Source organism: Hordeum vulgare, chromosome 5H (genome assembly GCF_904849725.1).
Source record: "Hordeum vulgare subsp. vulgare chromosome 5H, MorexV3_pseudomolecules_assembly, whole genome shotgun sequence".
NCBI lineage: Eukaryota > Viridiplantae > Streptophyta > Magnoliopsida > Poales > Poaceae > Hordeum > Hordeum vulgare.
In genome coordinates, this window is record NC_058522.1 from 517,935,207 (window position 1) to 517,952,461 (window position 17,255).

The following is a 17,255-nucleotide window of genomic DNA, read 5'->3' on the forward strand; positions in this document are numbered from 1 at the left end:
TAAAAAAAAAGAGGAAAAACACTCAAAGAAGAACCAGCTAGATGGTGGAAGTAATTGTACATCTTCATATTTATTTTCAATTAATATGTATATATTCCATTGGAATCTGCTAGTGAAACATGCTATTAAGGGCCTGTTCGGCAACTGCCCACCTTCCATAAATCCTCAAATCCAGCTTCTCGATCTCACTTCCAACTTCCGGACGAAAATCGTGGATGAGAAAAACCGTTCGACATAGAATTCCCAGATTCCAGATCGCTAGTCCTGGGCTGATAGCGGCTTGGCCCAATAAACTCGATCCTGGCCTGGTAGAGAGCGAAGTTACCTGCTCCGTTCTATTCTTTCCTTATACGAACCGTTTTGTTTCACTTCGCGGTGGCATTTTTCTGTAAATAACTTTAACTCCAGCTCCTCGTTTTCTAGGATCGTCAAAACACCAGCTCCTCGTTTCTACACTACAACCCGCCTTAAATCTGGGAAGCTAGCTTCTGGGAGCTGACCCGTTCGGCCTAGCCTCGCCCGCTGATTCAGAGAAGCCAGGAGCTGGGCAGTTGCCGAACAGGCCCTAATAGTACGAGAGGAACATGCCAATCACTGTAGGATTAGATTGGAGCCAGCTAGAGGCACCCAATATAGTGCACCAAGGATCAACTTGCACCGTATTTAATTTCTTTGCGATTAATCAGAGCGGGAACAAAGATAGGCATCCGCCATACATATATCACCATGTTTTTGCCATGGAATCGAACAGGTTGATTCCCATATATTTTGCATCACCACATTTGGCTGCTCCAAGACCTACACTTAAGAAGGGGTTATTGAGCTAACACATGTTTTCTTTTACATATATCAACACGCTCTTGTGTTAGAGGAAAGACTGGCAGCTACCAGGTTGTGCCAAGTTCACGCAGTTTATCACTCTGTTTGCCAATGCCAAGCTCCCGTACCAGTTACATGGTTGGTTAAGCGGTTATTGGTACACTCTGTTAGGTATCAGTATTGGCTTGCAAGGTTTGCCTGGGTTGGCAGTGCGCGTATATTCCAAGTGCCTCACAATCCCATTGACAAACATTATACCTATGCACAGCTAGTTCAGGAACAACTTCATATGCATTACCTATGCACAACGGAAGAACGACATGAGCGGGTGTGTACTACAAAGTGCTTTACTAGCGTTCTAGCTTCCTGGTGCAGCAGGGTACCTAGTGGAGCCATTTATCGAGTTAGGCCAAGGAGTCATGTACATGCATGTGCTTATCTTGAAGACCTATTTTTCTTTTTCATCTCAAACTATGGTCGCGTGCTTCTCAAACCATGGCCACGTGCTTTCACCTTAACTGTCTTTTCTCCATGCTAGTTAAAATTAATGCCATAGGGGGGCAACCGGATGATTTCTTAAAGAAATCATCCGCCTCACTGGCCGTCCGTTCCCGAACTCGTAACCCTCCGATCTTCTGTTTATCTGGCACTTTCTCACACCCGTGCACCTTAGCACCAGCAACGGCCTGACATTGCAGCGACAACTGCAGCGACCCCAACTCCTCCCCGGACTTGGCAGCAACGACGGGGACTTCCAGCATGCATGCATGAGTACTCTCTCATGCGGCTCTCCGGCGAGATGCATCGCAACACTTTCCTAGTGGTGCCAACGATGCTCTTGGCGAGCACTTCGTAGCAAGCGGAGCTTGCACCATGGCGCTCTCTCCAGAAGTTGCACCGCAGCACTTTATGACAGCACCGGCGGCCCTCGGTGATGCTCCCGTGCAACTCCATGGCAACACGGCCCGGCGCGGCAAAGCGTCATCACAACACCGAGGCGCCTGACGAATCTTCATTATAGCTCTATCGCGGCATCGTCGGCACGCAGCCGACAGTTCAGTGATGCTCCAACGCACCAACGCCACGCAGCCGAGCGCAGGACAGCTTCAATGCACCACTTCCGGCGCCCGACGAAGCTCCATTGCATCACCATCACAGCTCCATAGCCTTGGTGGCGCTCCATTGCAGCCCGGAGAAGGTCCATTGCGGCACTGACGGTGCGGCAAAAGCCCCAACGCAGCCTGACAAAGCTCCATTGCAGCGTCCACGAAGCTCCATTGCAGCGCTGACAGTGCGGCAAGAGCTCCAACACAGCGTGACAAAGCTCCATTGACGTTGGTTGCAACATCTCCAGTCGACGCCGGTTGTAGCCGTGGTGAGCTTTACGCAATAGCAGCAGCCTCTACTTTGCAGAGATTATTGCTAGCACAAGCACCTCCACTGGCAGCATCGGAGCGGCTGGACGACGGAAGCTTCACAGCAGGACGCGGCAACCATGGGAGAAAAATGACATGTGAACACCACGAGTGCGTCGCGCCGGACATCGCTTTGAAGCCCTACGAGCAAGTACAATAGAGCTGAGTCAGCTGGTTATAAGGAATAAAGTAGTATATTTTTGCTTAGTTGAAGGAGAGAGAAGAGGAGAGATAAGGTAAGCGGGCTCTTAGTTAAGAGCCAGCTCTAGCACGTGCTCCTAGGCACTTTATGAGAATGAAAGGTGGGTCATATAATAAATAAGTAGTTCACTCTTCTAACCAACTATTGTACATGTTAGCTATAAGATGGGCTATAGTTGACATGTCATGAGCTTACAGCCGGCAGCCGGCTCTACTATTGTACTTGCTCTACGAGTGTTGTCGTCCCAGCGAGATCCACAACCAACCGGTGTTGCAAGGTCGGCGGCCAACCCCAACTTGCCTGTTGCAACTTGCAAGGTGTCATCCCACCACTGGTTCGTCGCCGGAGTGGGAGAGGGCATGGGGTGGTTGTCGTTCCGCTCGGAGCAATCTGGGGACTCGTATTCGAAGGTTTGCTGAATTTAAGGAAGAAAGAAGAAAGAATGAGTGGGAGACGATGGAGATGCAGAGGGGATAAGGCTTATCAGGTCCACGCAGGACACGCGTCGGTAGGAGGAGGCGGTTTACAAGCTGGGTGGATCAGCCGGTTGAAAATAAACGATTTCCTAAATTAAATTATCTCCAGCCCCAAAGGAAAGCTAATACTTAATGGTCTTATAGGACATCCAACAAACTAGTTACTCATTCTAAACAAACTAGTTTGTTGGGTATTTACGTAGTATCATTCTAAACATCTCATACTAAACAAACTAGTTAAGTGGGCTCCTTCATCATCTCCAGGACGTCCAACAAACTAGTTACTCATTGGATCTGTCCTCGGGATTATCCAAGTAATGCTTAAGGTGATGTGTACGTTCAGTGCGGCAATTGTTTGTGCTTACTTGGCAGCTGAACTTTTTTGTAGAGCTGACTGAAATATAATATGGCCACCTTTGTGACATTTTGATAACATTGTACAAACAACGTTCCCCAAAAGAATGTCTTGTTCAGTGCACCAAAACCTCACAATAGCAATGAGATGAAATTGATGTTTTCTGATACCCGTATTGGTGCGTTAAAAAAATGATGTATAGTGCTACAAGTATATAGTCACCTAAATGTGGGAAAGGACGCAACATAGCTCTTTAGATAGCAAAGGCTCACACTGGAAAATTCAGACCCATGCACACTTGCTTTCTAGATGTAAGTGTAATAGGATAATTGTTTGCATAAGACAACATAATTTATTTTCCTAAGAAAAATATTCTAGAAAGATGAATAATCTAAGTGTCAAAGTACTATTTCTGTAGTTTAGTGTCTTGCTTTCCATGAAAATAAGAACCAAATACAAATATTTTATATGTATAAGTGTCTCATATATTACCCAAATAACAATAGAGTTAAAACATTAGACCTAAGAGTTGGATTTTGGGGAATCATTAGTTTGTATATGTTGTAGCTTTGCTTTGCACTATTAGGAAAAAATCTAGCAGTAGCACGGGTTTTTGAACTATCAGTAGCGCGGGTGCCCGCGCTACTGCTACGACGCTATAACTTAGGGGTTTTTGAACTATCAGTAGCACGGGTGCCTGCGCTACTGCTACGACGCTATAACTTAGTTTTAGCAGTATCGTTGTTTGCCCACCGCTACATCTAAAGTTTAGCACTAGTGCCTCTTAGATAGCGCTACTGCTAAACGAGTTATCAATAGCGTGCTTTTCTAACCCGCGTTACTCGTAAGCGCACATATTTCTTTTTTTATATGTATGTTGTATTTACACATGGTTGCACATATTAATATAAAATATCAATAATTATTATGACAGCAGCTACATTTAGATTGAAGTGGATGGATGCAAGCGATCATGTTGAATTAGAAGAAAATATGATGTTGCCAATCACAATATCATATTTTCCTCTAATTCAACTTGGTCACTTGCATCCATCCACTTTAATCAAATATATGACATATAATTCATCATCATCTTAATCACACTAAGTTAAAATCTCCTAAAACAGAAAAACATCATACTAATCATCATCCTAATCGATCATGCCAAGGTAATATAAACCAGAAAAACTTATCTCTCATAGGACATAGTCCTCTCTCCTAGGTAAAATGTCCTAAAATAGAATAACATATATGTCTGCGTGATGAAGCAGAGAGATCCAACGATATCCAACTTGTGGCTTGTGATCCTTCTTTATTTGCCTCCATGCTTCAATTTAAAGCCGTCCTTTTGATTTGCGCTCAGTCGAGTATGGAGAATCAAACTAAGCCCTTCAACTGCCGACATACGCACTGGTACGTGGTGGGCACCACCCCATCAAGGGGGTTGCTCATGGCAGCCAACAACTCCGGCAGCCGAGCATTAGCGCCAACGCCAGCCCCACCCCCTCCTTGACTCCCCACAACCATATCTTCCTCCGCGAGCTCAAACCACGACACCACGCACTGCCCCCTTAGCTGCCTCCATGCCCTTGGGATGGACCACGGAACCCACCGCCGGCAGTAGCCAAGCCCGACGACCTCAGGACGCCAGCCACGGGGACACGCAGAGCAGCGATGCCCTCGCTTGCCACCAGACAGAAGGGGCCTAGAAGAGCCCCATCCTCCGCCCTGCGCCACCTGCCAGCGCCTCGGCGACAGATCCAGCCGGATCTGTCCGGAGCCGAGCATGCCTGCAGCCACCTGCATCCAGTCGCGGATCGAGACACGCGTCGCCGCCCTGGATGCGGTTCTCCCACCGAGGCCCTCCACGGACCTCCATGCGCTAGCAGCACCGACATCGGCCCTGCGGAGCCACGCAGCCGCGTCCCCCGTTAGCGCATCACCGCCGCCCAAGCAGAGCACCCCACGCCGCCGCCACCCGAGCAGGGGGAGAGGAACCCCCCGCCGCTTGCACCAAACAAGCTTCGCCCGACAGTGCGCGGATAACCAACCCACCCAGCCAGTAGGTCCTGCTACTTTCGTCGTCGTCGTTTCGCCTCCGTGAAGAGGCTAAGAGGACAACATGAACGGATTGGTTTTTGTTGGGTCAAACCCGATACAACGACGAACTTCGGACAAACTTCTCTCACATAAACCCACGTGACATTCATAAGTGGAAGAAGAAGAGGGACACACTGGACACAAAAATTTCGTGCGGCGAGCAATTTCAGGCGCCTTGCTGCACGAACGCTGTTTCTTTTCTTCGAGCTCGAACTACACATACCGACACATCTGATGGACCATTACATGAGGATATTTATACACAGGCGCACACACATCACCAGGCCACCACACCAACAACTAACTCAACGCAATAATCTACTCCTTCCGTTCCTAAATATAAGACCATGTTTGAAACCATAATAGATTATGATAATCTGGATTATGAAGATAAATTATATAATCTGGTTTATAAAAATAATCTAGGTGAACATGTTTGAAGGCCAGATTATATAAACTGTAATTCAGGTTTTACATTGCATAATGACCTATCTACCCTCTGTTTTTTTTAAAAAGGAGGGTAGCGGTGGTAGAAATGTTATTATCTCCAACTTTACAAGGGTAATGGATCATTAGCAATCCATAATCTGATTTTAGCTGGTATAGAGTAGATTATGAATTTTTAATAATCTATCCATCTAGTTTTTATAATCTACACTATAAGTTGTTCTGTTTGGAAACATAATAGATTATAAAAACTGAATTATATAATCTAGGTGGTTCCAAACGGGGCCTAAGTCTTGCTAAATGTTTCACTAATGGACTATATACGGATGTATACATTCAGAAACTATCAGCCCTGGTGACCTGTCACGCTAGGTTATTTGCGAACACTTTGCATGCCTTGTTTGTGGGCATGGGAAGGCGGCTTTTACTTGCAGGCCACATGTAATTGCACCCTTATCTGGATTCAACTCTGTAGTGATGATACCATCAGTGTGAAGCTCCCGACCAGATGTGAGGAGACAAGGAAATCACACAATGAAGGTATTACACCGAGAACATTCCCAATACCTTACATTCCTAGCCATGTAGGTGTAGACCTCATATTGACCTGGATGTTGGGGATGGGAATCTAGTGGTGCATGCCACCGAAAAGAGAAACTATGTAGGGTGTATATCAAGGAGAGCTCCATGGAGGCCTTTATTTTTTAAAAATTCAAATTCAAATTTTTATGGTTCAAAAAATTCTGAAAAAAAATGCATGTATGTAAGGATGTAACCGACATGTGTGTAAAATTTCAGGTCAAAATACTTTAAAACATGATCTGTATAAAAAAGACAAATTCATGGTCTGAAATGATGAATAGTAACATGTGTTAAACAGCCTTAGGTTTGTCTTTTTTGCACAGCCCTCATTTCAACGTATTTTGTTCTGAAAATTTACACACTTGTGTATTATACCTTCATTTATCTATGTTTTTTTTCAGAATTTTTTGAAACATTAAAATACAAATTTTTACTGAATTTAAAGGCCTCCAATGAGCTCGGGAGCCAAAAGCAATATTTGGTATATCAAGAGGACTTCACTAGCTAGCATTAATTCTTTAAGCTACGTACACGGTGCATGTGCGCTCTGGAAGATTTTGTATACGGAGAAGCGTGTGTGTTAACTGTTGATTGGTACGACAGTATATATGTAGCAGAGTGGAAGTACATGCTGAGTTCCAGTGATGGCACAAGCATGTGGAATTTTGTGACAATGAATCATAGTTTTAATCCACATGCTATAACACCGATGTAACAATAGGCTATACAGTTTAACGTTAATTTAAAAATGATGCTAATAGCTCGCTAATTTCCGCTATAACATTAAGTTTGATGCCATCGAGTGTCCCTAAGCTACTACTGTGCCATAACTTTCTAGGATTTTCAAAATCTTCTTGCAGCAGATGAAATTTCCGCCTTATGCTCCCTTCTGTTTTTCAAGGCTTCGTTAAGTAGGATGCATGATCAATTGTTGGTTTTGACGTCTAAACACATGTGTGTCAAGTACTTGTGTGCTTATTTTTTTCAATTTCTTTCCTGATTTAGGAAAAAATGCTATAGTTTTCCATATGTTCTGGTCAAGCCGCTCCTAAATGGCATGGTCTGCTACTTAAATAATTGGAATGAAACTATCATGTAGTTGAAGATGGAGCCCATATTGTCTGAGAGACGAGCAATTTACTTTCGCAATATTCTCTACTATGGCCTAATGATCAATGTACATTTTTTACACTAATCTACTATATATATGTACCTTTTTTGGTTAAACTAATAAGATTAGTTATACACCTTCCAACAACACAAATTAAATTATGAATAACTTAGCTAAACATTAAACACATGCATGAAGCATAAAAAAAACTAAGAAGAGAAGTAAACATGTGATGGTTGCCTCCTCGTTTCATCAAAGTTAAGGTTGTAGGATTGGTTTGGTTTGCACCCTTAGAGAGCCGGCCTGGCTCATCCACTTAGGGCAAGTTCACTTTCCTGTATGTTGGCGTCTAAGCTTTTGGGGCTCAGCCATCTGCTTGCCTTTGTGGACCGTGGAGGTTCTCATGTTGCGGTCAACCACTCACACATGATTGTTCGAAAGGTGGTATCTATGCATGACAAGGTCGACGAGATTCACTTTGAGATAGAGATTCACAACTTACTCAACTGTTTAGAGGCGGCTAGCCCTGGATTTGGCAAGGCAAATGTGGAGGAGGCTCTCAAGAGCAAAAGAAAGAAGAGTGGCACCATGGAAAAGGTGTCCGTAGTTGCTTGATGGATGTTCCTCGGTCTTTTGTGTTGTCTTTATGGCAAGGTTTGTCTCCGTGGTTTTTCGTTGCTATTGATCTTGTGGCTGAGATACTCCCGTTGGGGGTTTCTTTGTGTTGTAGTTTTCTAGGGGTGGTGGTCTCTACGTGTTGGGTATGCTTATCGGGCTTATCATGCACTTATGGGGTTCTTATGCTTAGTGAGTAGTCCTCACGTGGTAGGTTTGTATCGGTTTTCTTCCGGATTCGTATTAATTAATAGGGAAACTATGTCCTCATTAATTAATCAATGAGGCAATTCAAAAAAAGGCACCACTCCTCAGAACTTGTATCCATGGCTTGGGTTTTGAAACTGAGAATAGTTTACCTCGTTAGACCAACACACTTTGGTTCATGTGTGTGTCTCGCAGTGTGCTTCTGTTTTTAATTTGTTCTCGTTCGCCGTGTGTTTTTAGCCTTGTGATTAGTGATGCAAAGTTATTTCAGAGAGATTACACACGCACGTCTAAACATCTAGAATTGATCACGAGCTTGTTAAGTATGTTTGTAGGTTAACCATGTTCTCTAGGCTATACTGATCCCTCATCACTAGGAACAAGGCCTCAACAAAAAGGATTCCGACAGCTCCAGGGGAGGTCGTAAGACATGCACCACAATGAAAGGGGGCAAATCAAATGAACCCTAAAGATAGAGTGTTGATTTTAACATCGGTGACTCAATTTGATCCAAGACTAGCTCCTTTCCCAATACCTCAGAGTCCTAGCTAAGGTAAATGATTTAAATCCCGTCAAGTTTTCCATGAAAGAACTAAAATGAATGGGAGTCCTTGTAGATTCTATGGAGAGCTTCACTAGCTAGGGAGTATTGTACCTATTTCATGGTTGGTGTGCTCTACTTCTCATAGAAATTCATAACAAATATCATGCCCGGTTAGGATATTTATATGAGAAATAGAGAGTTAGCCATGTAATCAATAGGCATGTGCTTGATTACCTAACTCTTTTCTCCCTCTTAATTGAAGATATATTTGGTTATGTGCGTTCTTGATTAGGTCATTCAGCATGTGAGCCTTATCTTGGCTTCTTTACATGCATCAAGGCGATCTGAAAACTAATTGGCCCGAATATGGTGTGATTATCAGTAGCTGAGAAGCAATTGAGGCTTTCTCCGGCAACATGAATGATGCCTTTTTTCTGTATCAACGTTGTCAGTAAGGAATGGGGACCCTCGTGTCATTTTCACGGTTGAAGAGAGGTGGGACAAGAATTTCCATCCTTGTTGCAAAGGTCAGCCAATGAAAGCCAGCACAACGGTAAAGATACAACACCTTCATCAAGGCAACGACACAAGTTTGTCGTTGTCGAGCCCAACAAATGAAGGGCAACACATGATCTTTCACGGTACTCCATGCAAGGCTAGAAATGAACTAGCAGATTGACGGGATGGCTTCCCACCTTAGTGTTGAAAATATACCCTAGAGACAATAATATTTGTATTATTAAATTTTCATGTTCATAATTAAATTTCTATTGTTGTACTATAATGACATTACTTCTTGAATATGAGATTTGGAGGAAACCCCGACTATAGGGGTGGAAATATAAACGACAAGATGATCCCAAATCATGCCACTTAGACTAGGTCATGTATTGATGGTGATCTTGTTTTCCTGATCATGAGCATTGTTAGAGTAACAGGATGCTATCAATAATGATAACACAATGTTGGAGGAACAATGGTGTTGGATAGACCCAACTTATGAATTACTGAGAGATATTATCGTTCTTGTGTTGTTAGTATTTTCGTATAACTTGTTCATGATTACTTAGTTCCTTACACCTTGATAATATCGTATAACAACATATCGGATGGCCCTGCCTCAAATGATATACTACTCGACTATCACCTCCTCCAACTGTCTAGTCTCTACACCATCTCATGGCGATGGATGGAAGACATGGCATTGTGAACTGGTAGGCATCGCCAATGGTAATGTAGATAGATGAGGGAAACCCAAAAGGAAAATTAACATTCATCCACTACCATCATGCATTAATGGAGGCGAAAAGAGGATTGAAACGCATGAACGAGAGTTCATTGGGCTGGAGACGCCACCACCAACCAAGGGGACAATTTGGTGGAAAACATCACTTTGGTAACTCGTCGCAACGAGACAATTTTGGAAGGCTGAGTTACCTTGCTCTCCTAGCAATTACATGGTGTGAGGCACACATCATGTTGGCCCGATTCACCACATGGCACCTAGATCAATCTGTAGGGCAGCAACCATATGTTAAGTAGTGGTTATTCTCAATGATCAACAACTTGTCTCATGAATCCATTGTCAAGCTAGTGGTAACTATGTGGAGCAAAGGCCAATGGCAAACAATGTGGTTCCACAATCGGCAAAGGGCTCCGCTGGTGGGAGTCACAAAAATCCATGTCGATGATGTAGTTTCTAAGGCAAATCGACGTGGCTCGGCTGCTGTTGTAGCTAGACATCAGTTCTCGAACCATCTTGGCAGCTCAACATTAATCATTGTGGGCCTATATGATTCGCAACACTGGAGGCGATAGCATTCCACGAAGGGATTTCTCTTGCTAAGATTTGGATCTTCAGAGCTTTATTATCGCATGTGACGCCAAGCAAGTCGCCAATGAAATTTGAAGCAAAAGTAAAAACAGGTATGGTCGGATCATCACCAAGATTAAGGCTAGGTGTGAAAATTTTACTTGTAATTTTTTTCTTTGAAGGACGAGAGGCAAATCAAGAAGCCCATACTCTAGCTATTTTTTTCTTTCTTTAGGTAGGGGTCGCCATTGTGGCTCATTTAACCCCATGACCAAATTTGTATTCCATCTTTGTGGAATTTGTTGTATAATACCATCACTAGTAGAAAACGGGACATTAGTCCCGATTCTAGAGGGCCATTAGTCCCGGTTGTGCAACCGGGACTAAGCCATCGGGACTAAAGGCCCCATCTTTTAGTCCCGGTTGTGTTGCAAACCGGGAATAAAGGGGTCCATGTGGCCGTTGCGCAGCGCTTGGGCAGGAGGATCGTTAGTCCTGGTTGGTAACATCAACCGGGACTAAAGAGCTCCACATGTTTTTTGGAGGGGTTTAGGGTTACGGAGGGGTTTACTGGGTTTTATTTTGTTTTCCTTTTTTTGTGTTAGAACCAAATCCCTGTTTTCTACTAGTGTCTGCGCGTCGGCCACCTCTCCGACTGGCCAGTGAGACCACCCCGTACCACTCCTCGCGTGTCTCTACCCTTTTGCTACCTCGCCCTCTTCCTCCCAGCCCCTCTCTGTCGCTCCCCGACGTCCGTAGGTGGCTCAACGGACGCGGCCACGGTAGAGCAGAGTGCACAGTGCACAGTTTTATGTTTTTATTCAACTCGACGCTAGCTACTAATAGCAATGAAGAAACCGTTACACAATATCGGCATGAATATAAGAAGTGGCCTCTTTCTCCGTGCTTGGTCGAAAACAAGTTTTTGTATATATATTTGACGCTACTACATATAGTACACATTCATGCATATATACAATATATATCTCTCACGATCCCTAATATCTAATTACCAAAATCCGCTATCAATTGTTGATGGTATTCTCCGGTTGATGATATAACATCATCAAGGAAGAATACTTCAATGCAAAAAGGCTTCTAACTAGTTAAATCTACTGATTAACCAGCTAGCAAGGTGGTACTAAGGACCTGTTCGGATCCACTCCACTCTGGGAAATCCTTAACTCCACTCCCAGCTCCTGGCTCCCGGCTCCCCATGGAAAATCAGGAGCAGACAACCTGTTCGACAACTAACTTCCAGCTCCTAGGTTATTGGTACCCCACACACATCGAGCTTGTTTTGACACTAGTCAATACTAAGCTGCTGGTCAATAATGCTGACATTTTGCAAATCTGACACAAAACTTCGTTCTGCAAAATTTCACACATAATGACATTTATCACACAAGAACACTTCAGCATGAGTTTCCTGAAATTACAGGATTTTAGCAACATAAAAATAGGATTTTTCAGATGACAAACATGAATAAAAACAGCATAAACACATATTTATTTTGTAGACGTCAATCTAGTTCTATTGAAGCTCATGCAGAAACATGTTTTAACGCATGAAAATCTTTGTGCAGAGCTCGTGATTGCTTGAATAGAACAAAAAAGATGTATACTCTGCTTCAGATAATTTCACCTACAAAAAGGTACGAAATTTGTTAATAGATACAAATACACATCAATTGTGAAAGAAGCACGTAGTCACTAAACTACCTAACAACATCTTCAGGATTCTAGTATGATGCATCTTGCCACAAGGGAATAAATGACAGGTAATATAATTGCTAATATTTCAGTGAATAACAAAGACAGTAAACACTTTCGACATCTTCAGGATTCACAACTGTAGGACTCTAACAAATATAAACACATACATGGGGTAGAAACTAGTGTGTACTCACATTTATAGCAGAAGCGAAAGTCACCAACCAAGAGCAATATCAGTTGCTAGTTTATTACGAAACATGTCCATGTCTTTATCGCTAGCCTCTGAGGTTGACGCGTCTGATGCATTTGAAGGGATGGCGTACCGTTGATACCTTGAAGGGATAGTAGGGACATAGTTGGGATCTCTGTCGACTCGAAGAAAGTGAAGATCACCCTTATCATGATATCGAACATAATTGTGAAGGGTCATAGTTGCAGCCACTATCATCTTCTGAGTTTCAACCAAATAATTGGGTATCTTTAGTAAAATCTGCCACTTCATTTTCCACACACCAAACCCTCTCTCAATCACATTACGCTTGGATGAGTGTATCTTGTTAAATTTCTCCTTAGGTGTTCTTGGTGCCACACCTCGTTGAAAATCAGGCACATGGTACCTCTCTCCCTTGTAAGGTGCCAGATATCCAGGTCTATTAAGATAGCCCGCATCCACAAGATAGTACTTACGTACAAACAACAGGCAGATTGCATGTAAGGCCTATGATTTTCTTTATAAAGAATTTGAATAAACAAAACTATTATAGGAACTACTAACCTTTTGGAGGATGAGGAAAGGTATCTTTGTCAGCTTCAATAGCATTAATACAAGACACTGGTATCATGCATAGAACCAGGTTGGCCAACTGATGCGTACATGAAATGCATGTCAAAATCACATATTGCGAGAACATTTTGAGTTGTTGATCCCGACCTTCCAATGTATCTAACTTGGTCGCCAGCAGGAATAGAAGCTCTGACATGAGTACCATCTAGTGCACCGATGCAATCCTTAAGATGTGGATAAGACCTTCTATCCTTTTGAATCCTTGGGTGCACACTACTAAAGTTTGGGTCCTTAGGTTTGAGGTAATCTGCTGCCATCTTGATCACACAGAGCAAAACCTCATGAAACTTACGATGGACTGTATCTCCCGAGTGATTGAAACGGTTTTGTGTTCTCCTATTAGACTCACAACCCCCTAAAGTCCACAAAAACATTGCAAGTGCCTCATAACTGCTCACGAAACAGGTTGATTTGAAGCCATACCTTTCGACCAACAAGTCATGCAATTGAAAGAAAAGGCGAGCGTTCATCCTCAACATTGTATATGTTTCTCCAGGTGTTGCCACTGTCTCGTGTAGCCATCCGAACCCACTGAGAATAGAAGTCCTTGGGTCTACCTTGATCAAATAGTTGTCACAATACTTCCCTGCAAGTATTGATGCACCGACATATATGTTGGACATTGATTGAACATGGTGGCATACCCTCTTCTTCCTTTCTTCATAACTATCACTATCATTGTCACTATCCGATGACATCTGAACATACACAAGTAACAACAATTGGTACTCAATTATCAACCAGATTAGTCACAACAAGAAGATAAGTAAGAATGTAACACAAGATTACCAAGATTACCAAGATCGAAGCAACACAAGTAAGATTACCAAGATTGAAGACACGGCTGAAACAAGGTAAATGAAGGCACACATCTAAAACAAGGGAAGAAAAGACTAATGAAGTTCAAACCAAAATAGTCTTACAGGCAAACCATAGAGTACATAATGAAGTTCAAACTTTAAATTAGTATTACATCCCAATAGGTAGAAACGACATTAGTAGCATCTAATGCCCATACTAGCTTGGTGTTGTATTTCCTACGCAACCAATCAAAACGAGCAACACTTTCAGTCATGTGCAGGAACATCTCTCTCTGCTCTCTCTTCACAAATAGTTCAGTAGCAATGAAATATTCATCACTGCCTACTATTGCACCGCACTCAACAACTAGATCCATCACAGAAGTAACCGATGAACTTTCTTCTTTCTTCATGTATGACTCAAAGCTAGATTGGGTCCTCTCTGCGATATCTCCAACCCTGGTTATCTATTCTTGTATAACAAGTGAGGTCTTCTGCTTCTTGTTATTGCCATCCACAACCCTGCCAAGTCTCTTCCCTTTTCCATCAGCATGCGACTCACCTGTTTGTGTCTCCTCCAGATCAACATCGTGTATGTTGTCCACATTGAAAACTGAAGTTGCACTACTAGATTGGGGAATGGTGCGTGAAGCGGGATTCCAATGATCTGTACCATCACTCGTGATATCACCAAACATGATAGATAAGTTATTCTCATTTTGAAGTCCACGCTTTTGAAATTTGCCACAACCAGGGATGTCCTGAAATAAAACAAAACAAAGATTGATTAGCATCACTACTCCGCGAACAATTGCTTATATGGTAAGAACAAATAGGAAAAGTCATGACTCACTATTTTTGCTTTCTTCCACTATTCAGCATCTTGTTTGACAGTGTTTCTCTCATAGTCCCACCCACCACCAGTTTTCTTCAACTTGAGTTTCCTGAAGTTGCTGTAATCAGCCTTCAGCTTATCCCACTTGTTTTTCAGTTGGAGCCTGGTGTACTCCAGACCTGTTCTGACTTTGAAATCATTTGCAACTTCCTCATAAGCAGTTGGAGTCAGGTGCTTGTCTGGCCTGTTGCCAGCACGCACTTGTTGGACAAAGAGCTCGGTCAAGATCGTAGTATTGCCATCACTCCAATCGGCAGACATTCTTCAAGAAAATTACATATTAATTGCAAGCCTTACAAGTGAACACGTATTGATGAAAAATCATCAATGAGGCTCCTAGTTACATGCTAGCAAAGACCATGGCGAAAAAGAATCAGCAAAGCTACTCTAGTACGAACAAATAATAAATAGTACTGTAAGATTTCATTTGGGACTAACTCCGCACACTAAAGATAATATCGCACCAACCGATGAAACAACATTCAGGCCAATTCAGACAAAACACGTATCAGTATGACTGTCTGAAGAAACACATTTAAATCTTTCTGCTGCTGCTGCTCCTGCTAAAACGCTGCTGCTGCTGCAACGTTTATCAGCAAGGTTTCATCTACAACTAATATTTTCTAGAATCAAGAACACAACAATCTTTTCTGGAATCAAGAATAGATAGAGGAACAAGGGTGCAGTGAGGAGATATGGATCTCACCTTGCTGGATGTGTCGTGGGCCTGGATGCAGACCTTGTTGACGATGAATCCAAGCTACCGGAGACGAGGACGAGGCCCTGTTGATCTCAGCCACCGAAGGCCGAGGTCGCAGCCGCCTTGAGGAGGTGAGCGAGGAGATGCCGAGCTCGTGTCCGCCTTGAGGAGGGGGACGAGGAGATGGCGAGGTCGCAGCCGCTTGAGGAGGGGGGCGAGGAGATGGCGAGGAGGGGGACGACCAGACGAGGAGATGGCGAGGATCTGGCGGCAGGGGTAGCGGCGGCAGGGGTAGTGGCGGCAGGGAGATAGGGTTCCATGTCGCGAGGTGTTTTGGGAGGATGAAGGGGATCGAACAGGTATGTTTTGCGGAGGGAGTCGCGGGGAGTCGGACCTTAGCGACTCCGCCAAATCTGACTGGGATCGGCTCCGCTCCACTCTTTTGACTCGGTGGAGTTGCAGCGTTCGACGCGCTCCTTCCGCTCCCGGAGCAGAGTTGTGGAGTGGAGTGGATCCGAACACGTCCTAAATATCCCACCTCATGCCAAGCACCTCCACGGGCTTTAAAGATTAAACAGAAATTATTAACTTATATGGGGCCAAAGCCAATGTTTACCTAATAATAAAGCACAAAGTGTTCCCTAAATTTGTTGATAATCACCCACTGTGCCGCCGGTAAGTGGGAAAAAATAACATTGAGGCCGCGTTCGGCCCTAGCGTATTTGCAGGCTTCAACGAGTATTTTACCGGCCGGTTTAGAAATCCCGAAAGTTCCCCAGAGGCTCATTCGATACCCTGGTATTGGACCGGCCCATCTCAAAAATTAAACCCCGAACCCTCCAGTACTCGTGTGAGAGGAGACGCGAGCTAACCCTCGCGAAATTTCTTCCCCGGCTGTGACGGCGCCGCCTCCTCGGCCCTCCTCCCTACCGTAGTTCGCTGCCGGTTCGCCCTCTTCCTCGACTCCGTCGAAGCCGAGCCAGTCAAGTGCTGCCTCAGATCCCGAGGCCCCTTCACTCTTGCCGCCGTCGTCGTCCACTCCATTGTCGTCATCGTCGTCCACTCCATTGCCACCGTGGCCAGCCACTCCGTTGCCGCCGCCGTCCGCCGCCATCCAGATCCTTCCGAAAACCTGACATTTTCGCCGGTATGGACCGGTTCCACCTCACCCCTCCCCTCCCCTTTCTCTAGGGTTTCACCGTTGGTATGCTTCTATGATTCTTTGTCAGCCTTGTATATTCTTAGTTCTTGCCAATATGCTTGTGGCTAGCTTTAGTCTACAGCTTCTAGTTAAGATGCGCTTACATCTTTGATTAGAGAGGTGATGCCCTCCTTTGTTGAATTTATATCAAGATCAAGAACAACTCATACTTGCTAATTCTGTTTTTAATATGGGTTCAGTTAGTATTAGGTGTTGTTTTCTCAGAACTAAAGTCTCATAATCGTGCCTTAACTTGATGCTCGTACTTACTTGTACAATGAACTGGTTGTTTTTGCCTACATGTTTGAGGTGGATAGTGCCTACGTACATTGCCTGTACAATGAGCTGGGCTCTATCCTTTCCATTAGTCAATGCAGATAACTAGTCCTTGGTATGTTCAAATTTTCTGTTTC